This window comes from Eurosta solidaginis, unplaced genomic scaffold, assembly GCF_040869045.1.
Source record: "Eurosta solidaginis isolate ZX-2024a unplaced genomic scaffold, ASM4086904v1 ctg00000514.1, whole genome shotgun sequence".
NCBI classification, from domain to species: domain Eukaryota; kingdom Metazoa; phylum Arthropoda; class Insecta; order Diptera; family Tephritidae; genus Eurosta; species Eurosta solidaginis.
The window spans coordinates 117,201-126,516 of record NW_027137133.1 but is presented as its reverse complement, the minus strand read 5'-3'; positions in this window follow the sequence as shown (position 1 = coordinate 126,516).

Genomic DNA, 9,316 nt, shown 5'->3' with positions numbered 1-9,316 from the left:
AGTGGGTAAGTTAATAAGAAGAAGTCTACTTCTATATGGAGGAAGGTGGAGACTTGAGTCCCAATTAAGGCCGCGCAATGCGAATATCAAAAATTGCTTTTGACTTGACTCATGACGCTTTAAATGCTCTTGAGAACCAGGGGACCAAGCGCATGAGCAATACTCGAGTATTGGACGAACCAGCGATGTGCAAAGAACCTTAGTGGGGTACAGATCATCGAACTCTTTAGCCCATCTTTTAACAAATCCAAGTAAACCCAACAATTTTTTGGCAATAGATGAAATATGCATGTTAAAATTCAATTTCTGATCAAAAAGGACACCCAAATCAAATGCAATAGATATACGATACAAAGGCGTACCACCTATTACATAAGGTTTCAGTGCTGGCTTCACTCTGTGAAATGTCATAAGCTTACATTTAGAGCAATTTAAGGGTAGTAAATTTGTCGTTCACTAACATTGGACGAGTCCAACTCGGCCTGAAGAAGATCCAAGGAACTCAAATCGGTAGGACAGTAAGTGTAGCAAAGTTTTACAACATCCGCATACATTATAGTATGGGAATATAATATTCTCTGTGGCAAGTCATTAATGAAAAGGGTAAAGAACAAAGGGCCTAGGTGACTTCACTGGGGAAAACCGGAGGAAACTCCGAACGATTCCGAGAGATTGCACTTGAACAGAACTTTTTGGGTCCGGTTAGAAAGATAGCTTTTCAGCCACATTTATAGGTGAAACGGAAAGCCCAGTAAATCAAGCTTATGAATAAGTAACTAATGGTTGACGGTATCAAATACTTTGCTGAAGTCCGTGTAGATGACATCCGTTTGCATGGAGATAAAAGACTAGAACACTGACATTGGAGTTGACTGGTAACAATCCGTTCAAAGACTTTAGGAATGGCTGGAAATTTAGCAATACCCCTGTAGCTATCAACTTTTGACCTACTACCTTTTTTATGCAGGGGTACAATAAAAGACTGTTTTCAAAGTGGCGGGAATGACGCAGATCCCAGAGAGAGCTCAAATAATTTTAAAATAGGCTCATACATATTTTCGGCGCAGTACCTAAGCACGCAACTAGGAACACCGTCCGGTCCCAGAGAAAAGGTGGGCTTCAAAGACTGAAGACTCCGTCCGGTCCCAGAGAAAAGGTGTTCTTCAAAGACTGAAGAAATATTACCATCAATAGCAGGATTACTAATGGAATTCGAGCTATCTAAGCGTAAGGGGTATTGGCTGGATGAATACGTGGCCTTAAAGAACTCAGAAAATAGTTCAGCAACGTCGTCATCAGTGCAAGCTTTTTACATCCAAAGGTTAATGAGGAAGAATACCCAGAAGTTTTCCGCTTTGAATTTAAACTGTAGAACATTTTGGATTTTTAAAAAATAATTATAATTATAATATATATATTTGTATGACATGGTGAATAGTTGAACCACATACTTTCAAACCTACATTAAGTGAACATTAGTATGGCATATTCTGGTGGCCGCCGTGTATTATGGTAGCGTGTTCCTGGATTCACACCCGGGCAAAGCAACATCAAAATTTTAGAAACAAGTTTTTCAATTTGAAAAAAATTTTCCAAGCTGGGTCGCCCCTCGGCAGTGTTTGACAAGCGCTCCGGGTGTATTTCTGCCATGAAAAGCTCTCAGTGAAAACTCATCTGCTGTTTTTTTTTTTTTTTTTTTTTAATTTTATATATTCACCTTTTTAAACTGATCACTTTGGCACTTAAACTTGGAGCTTAAATAACGAAAGCACTCAAAAATTTATTTTTAGAATCACTTAATATAATAATCAATTTTGCAATGAATGCTGAATCAAAACAAAACACAATAAATGCAAAATAAATTTAATGACCTGAAATAAAAAAAAATTAATCAAATTATCGAATTGAATTTTTGGTTTTTGAAAATGAGATAAATTTCATTTTAAGCATTAAATAATTCACGATAAATTTAAAGCACTTAAAAGCTCACATTTCAATTGCATTTAGGTTCTATTTAATTTTGTTGTTGTTACATATTTTACCCTTTTATTTTGTTGTTGCCGTTTTTTCGTTAATCGCCAAAAACAAGACCACCGCAGTTAATGCAATTTACTTACCTGCTTACCAAATTGAGCGCCAATCCGTTTCCGTTTTGCCATATCTACAATGTCAGACCAATAAACTGCATGTCTAGCTAGTTGCCAACTACAGCAGCAATAACAACAAAAACACAGCAAATTGCTAAGGTAAAATCAGCAATAGCAGGCAAAACCACCGCCAAATCGTTTGCGTAATCACCATTATTTGCACATTTTTGTCAACACCTTTTTTTGTTGAAGAAACATATTTATATATAATGCATACACACACATACACAGGACATATGTGTATACGATTGGCTTTATACTGAATTTGTCTGCTTTTTCCCAAACCCTTTTATGTATATCACCGATAATTATATTTGCATTATCGTTTTACAAATGAAAATTTTTGCCAGTTTATTTTCCCACACAAAATGTAAACAAACGCACACAAACTCGATAATTTTTAACGCAAATCCAGTAAACCAAAATTTTGGAAAACTTTGAAAGCATAGTAAATTGGCTGCATATATTTTCTTTCTACGAGCTCATGTCTCAACGACATCATCAATAAAGTCATATCTCCAAAGACCGGCGAAAAATGTTTTGAAAGAAAAAAATTAGTTTTTGACCGGACAGATATGGATCATTAATTCCTTTTCACAACTTCTTAAGGACTTATAGCAGTGAATTAATTGAACAAGAGTTAGCAAGTTTTAGTATAAGCCTTTCCCGCTTCGCCGATTATGTGTAGCTCTCACTTGCTCTTAATCTCGCCCTATGTGATAAGAACCTCTACAGAGAAAGTTGCGAGTGATTCACCTTTTTAGCTGGCTCATTCCCTTTTTCTTTTCCATCATATGCCCTGAGACCCAACACAGATGTATGCCTCTCCCTATAACGATTGTTTCCAGAGATTTTTAACACTCTAATACACCTTTAAATGTTGTGATACCATAATTGTTGTTTGGCTAGCAGTATAAAAGTTTACGTGGCAGCAGTTCTAACTATTTTTCCGGTGTTTCTACTACTTTGGTTACGGCTATTGCTTCCGCCTGAACAGTCCTACAAAGGTATGGTAGCTAGTAGCACCTCTTTATTTCCGTATCAATGCAGTATACCGTAGATCCTACTACGTATATTTCTTTGTTTTTCTTTTATTGGGCCTTGGGGTAGCGCACTATCCTCAATGAAACCATGCTAATCCTGTTTATGTATCCGCACCCCGTGGGACCGCAGTTAGGCATAACTTTAGCCACCATTACTTAGCATGCGCAATCTCTGCGATCCCTTTCAGCATGCATGTAACTATAAAGGCCACCTTGCTCACAGCAGTCCAACAATCTATTTGTCTACAATTTCGGGGAACTAAATTCTTAATGGACGGCTCCTATCCCAAAACTCTTTGTACAGGGAATCTTTCGCCGTGATAATGTGGGCATTGAAATATTACGTGTTCTATGCTTTCCATTTCGGCGGTACAGTGTGAACAGAATATATTCTCCTCTATTCCACGCTTATGTGGATATTGAAACCGCAAGCCGGCTTAATATCTGTGTGAGGTGGTAGTTTAGTTCGCCGTGTTTTCGCTCGTACCATTCCGCTTTATTCAACTAGCATGAAGGTCGAGCGCCCTTTTCTCGATTCCTCCCAATATTATTGTAACCTAACTTTTGTACGTGACCTTGCGTTTTCTTAGCATCTTCAGATGGTTGGTTGATTCCAATGCCATACAGATCGGCCGTTTCACCTGAGAGTAGACCTACTGGTATTTTCTCGGAAATCATCCGATAAGCATATGCTATCCGTATAGCATATCTTCGGAACCGTACACGTATATCACCTAGTTTGTCATCTGGGTACCCTTGCGCCAACTATCCTAGAACGATATACATTGTAACCACCACGGTTACTTTCAGGACCCCCGTAATGCTAAGCATTGATATCCTGTATAACCTCTCCAATTTTCTTAGGTACGGATGGATGTATTCAGAATGTTAACATTTGCTATCGGTATATATATAAGCATCTTGTCGACGAGGTATAGGCCAGTTTTCGAAGTGTCATTTATGTGTTATCGACAACAACGATTCTCTGTTGATGAGTTGTCCATTTGTTATGAAAAAATTATTTGTTATTGAAAGGCTATTGACACGTTTCTTGAAAAATTTTAGTGAATTATCGGAAAGCTATCAACATTTTATGGCAAAAATATCGATTTCTTATCGGATTATTACCCCTGTATTAGCAACGAAATGTCGACATAACTTTTTAAGAAGTTAAGACTTTGGTTTTTTTCTGTTATTTTCAATTTATTTTTGCCTTGATCTTTGATTTAATCGTCTATTCATTTATTACGTTCGTAAATTTTAGCAAATTTGAGACATATTCACAATAATTTCTCTCATTAAATTATGAAATTATTGTTTTTTTTTTGTTCATTATGATGGGAAAATGTAAGGCGCGATAACCTCCGAAGCGATGTAAGGCCGAGCTTCTCTTACAATTTGTGTCGTGCTTTCGTTTTTCGTTCGTTTGTTTCATTAGTCTTTGAGTGTGCTTGTAATTCTCAACTTGTTAGTGAAATATTCTAAAGACATAGTTTAAGTTTTTTATCCCAAAGCGGGGTTTTTCAAAGCAAAACATGGTGGCTCAACCCGCAGCCAATACCTTGGAGCCCCCCGTGCTCGCCCCCAATGAATAAATACAAGGTGTAACAGGTGCATAGCAACCTCCCTCTCTAAAATAACACACAGTCCACTTAAATAATATAATAGCAAAAAAACTATTCGCCCGCCGAATCACCAAAGCTTAGACATCTTGATTTTCGATACAAATCGACCGGACGGGACCTACATGTTTTATGCCGACTCCGAACGACATCTGCAAGGCAGATGAGTTTTCACTGAAAGCTTTTCATTGCAGAAATACACTCGGAGCGCATGCCAAACACTTCCGAGGGGCTACCCCGCTTAGAAAAATTTTCTTCTAATTGAAAAACCTTATTTCTAAAATTTTGATGTTGCTTTGCCCGGGGTGTGAACCCAGGGCATACGCTGTGGTAGGCGGAGCGTGCTACCATCACACCACGGTGCCGCATGATTGGAAAACTGAATGAATTAAACATATTGGCTGATATTATAGTTTTTTCGACCCTACGCTCTTTCACCAGACGAAAGTATTTTCAAATTCATGACATTGATTTGGAAACCAAATACAAGGTTCTTTGTGATGGGTTCAGGGTTCTCATGGACATAAAGGTAATGAATAGGCAGACTTCCTTGCCAAACGGGGTGCTCAAGCAGCATACTATGGTTCAACGCCCTTCTGTTGACTTACAAAAGCACAGACTAGGGAAACCGTAAGTAACTGGGAAACAAAGCAGTTCAGACAACAGTTCAGATTGAATGCCGCGGGCAAATGCAGGCCAAATCGTTTATGTTCCTAGCAACGAGAGTATCGGCCAAACTCATTAATCTAGACAGAGAGAACCCACCAACCCTCACTGGGCATTATGCGGAACACTGTTGTCTTCGATATCACCTAAATAAGTTAAATATATTTGGTACAACAATCTGTCGGTTTTTTGAACTGAAGGATGAAACGGTGGTTCATATCTTCTGCAATTAGATCGCTTTGGCAAGGTGGCGTGACACTTAATCTCTTTGTGATATGGAGTTAAGAGTTTGGAGAGGTAACTTAATGCATTAAAAGCTTTCAGGTAGAGTAAACTTTGCAGTGCATTGAGGTGTAATAATAATGGTAAGGAGAATTTTAGAACAATTTTTTGCCTATACTGAATTCTACATCCAAATCAGTCAAATAAGTACTTATTTGCAAGACTCCCGTGATAGCACAAAAACATATAACTATTTTTTTGAACATTATGGGAAATTAACGATTCTTGTAGAGGTCCATATCTCTCTCAAATATCAATATATTTCAAAGACGTTTATCTTTTTAGATAGCCTAAACTCTCAAGATTTTTATGTATAAGAGACTAACATTTTTGATACCTAGCTTTGGATTAATTTATTAGAATGTAAACTTACGCGCCTAGAAAATGACATGTTTTTAGCATTTCATATAAAATAGTTTTTCGTGTCACAACAAAACCACATGACTGGGACTTAAGTTCTCTGAAATTATAACACAACAATTTTTTTTTCATACTGTGGCGAATATTAGCATCTCTATAAGATAAAATAAATAAATAAAAATAAATGTAAGGCGCGATAATTCCGAAGAGATTTTAGGCCGAGCTTCTCTTCCAATTTACGTCTGCTCCTCTTATTTTAAATTTCTCCTACAAATTGGCGGGACGGGACCTACTTGTTTTATGCCGAAACCGAACGGCATCTGCGAGGCAGATGAGTTTTCACCTAGAGCTTTTCATGGCAGAAATACGCTCGGAGTGCTTGCCAAACACTGCAGAGGTGCGACCCCGCTAAGAAAAACCTTCTTCTAATTGAAAAACCTTATTTCTAAAATTTTGGTGTTGCTTTGCCCGGGGTGTGAACCCAGGGCATTCGGTGTGGTAGAGGGAGCACGACCATCACACCACGGTGGCAGTATCACTATGCTGTTAGTTAATAATCACAATAACAAAACGGCCCAATTGTAAACATGAACACATCAATCATCATTTACACACATGTATAGAAGGCAACGAAGAGATATCTCACAAACTCACATGAAGTCATCAGCTATAAGAAAAGCATAAACTACAAACATACATGTATATAACTGGTAACCAAGCATGAGATACAATTGTTTTCGAACAGCTTTTCGCGAAATGACTAGAACTTAGGAGAAACGGGTGAATGAGAAAACCGAGAGTATAAATGCAGCGAAAGCTGAGGAATCAGCAATCAGCTCGATTTAAACACGCTTTTGTGAAGTACGTTATAATGAAATATAATTAAATAAATACCATATTGCAATACTGAATATTTGAGTCATTTATTCGACAGTTCAGCAATATGAATGTTAGAAAAACGTGCATAACCATAACCAGGATTTCCGTAAATTCGTTACAATACATTTAATTTTTTTCTGCTTCAACAAAAGCATGAAACTTGAGATATTTTTAAAATGACGGAATTTCAGAGTCCATCACCGATTGGACAATGAAACTTTTGGTGGAGCTTCTAAGGATATTGGAGAACTGGCCTGTGGTAATTTTTTGACCAAAACTGCAACGGGGATTCTTTAGAAGTTGCTTGCTTGCAATTTCAAGGTTTTAATACATTTTAAGGTACGTTATTTTATTATAACTTTAACGAAAATAAAATGGTATATTAACTTCGTCACGAATCTCAAACTTGAAAGTCCCTAAAAGAAAAAAAAAAATAGACCCATCTATAACTATACCGAAATGATCAGGATGAAGAGCTGAGTTAGCCATATCCGTCTGTCACTCTGACTGTTTGTATGCAAACTAGTACCTCAATTTTTGAGATATCTTGAAAAAATTTGGTGAGCGGGTATATTTAGGTGTCCGATTAGACATTTGTCGGAGCCGGACGATCGGACTGCTATGGCATATATCCTCCACACAACTGATTTTTCAGAAAAAGAGGATTTTTGTCATATCTTCCTCAATTTATCAGATTGATGCTTCAAACTTCACCATATGCTTTCGTATATTGCACATATTGTTGTCTGGAAAAATGGATGAGATCGGTCGTATATATAATATATATCCCCCAAAACCGATTGTTCAGATAAGAAACTTTTCGTAATTACTGTCCAATTTTAAGAGCTAGAGGCTTCAAATTTCAACGAATATTTTACTAAAATAATATTGAAAACTCAAAAATATTGTAAATTGGGCATGGCTCTATATATAAGATAAAATATGTTCAAATTGTATCCATTAAGTGTACGTACGTACATATATACCTATATGCACTTCGTACCTCTTTCCTCTGTGCTTGTGGGTATTAATATAGGTAAAACGTGCTCTTAATTGCACCTGCTGTAGTTATTTCGAATTCTCGAAATTGTTCAGAATTTTGTGGCACTGCACAATCGTCACATTGACAAATCTCTGCGTCATTGTGCAGCTGCAACGGCACAACGGCTTCTCCGTGCACAAACACAACCAAACGTTAGATGACGCATTGGGATTTCATACGGCACTTAAGCCAGCGGTCGTAACAAATGTGTGGAGGCCACTACAATATTTACCATAGAATTTGGTTATAGGAAAAATGCGATTTGCTGGTAACCGCACACAAAAAAAGAAAATAACATACAATCATACCCTCAGCTGCAGGCGTTAAGCAGCTTGATGGCATATTTGAGAATCTGCAATATAAATATGTATGAATGTAAATGATAGCGAGCGGAACAAGTTATGTAAGCAAGCTATAGCGATGGTGGTGCCTATAAAATTAGTGATTTACCGCCGAAATGCAGTGAAAGCGTAAGCCCGAATTTAAAATAAAACGCCTGCTGTGTTTTTTCACTTTGACGCTTTGACAGCGTAATAAGTTTACAATATTTAAACTGTTTTATTCGCTTTACATTCCACAAAATGTAGGAAGCAACATGCAGATGATATAATCAGCGAGAAATACAAACGAATAGACTCTGTTGCTGGCTGGAAGAACGCACTTGAACCGCTACACTTTGGTTTCCGCCTGAAAGCGCAGCTTTTCAAACAAGGAAAGGAGCGGAGCCGGCTACGTCTGGGCCTAACAGCAGCGCGCTGAAGTAATCAGCTGCTACCAGCAATAGCATTCTAAAATTCCAACAAAAGCTTGATGATTTCCAGCACATTGAAGGAGAGATGGACGGAGCGTTTATCATAGCAGGTGGCTTTAACTCAATGGTTGGTAAAAATTTAAATGTGTATTAGTGAGAGCGAAAGCATGAGCAACCCAGCAGGAAACTAAAGTTAAAATTACAACATGCAGAGGATGCAAAATTTCATTTCTGATTCAGAAATAGTTTGAAATATTTTCAAGTCCCTCAAACATCGCAAAAATATAGGCGATCACTCGCTTAAAAAATCATGTTTCCGAGACCAATACATATAAAAAATATGTAGCTGATTTAAAAAAAAACATACATAAAGATACATTCATATCAATTTCTTTACTATTTCGTTATTTAAATTTTTTTTTTTTTGCAAACAAAAAATAAAAGGAGTCCAGAATGAAGTTGTTACAACTTTTGTTAAAATAATTTAAAAAACTCAATGAAAAGTTATTTAATATAACATAACA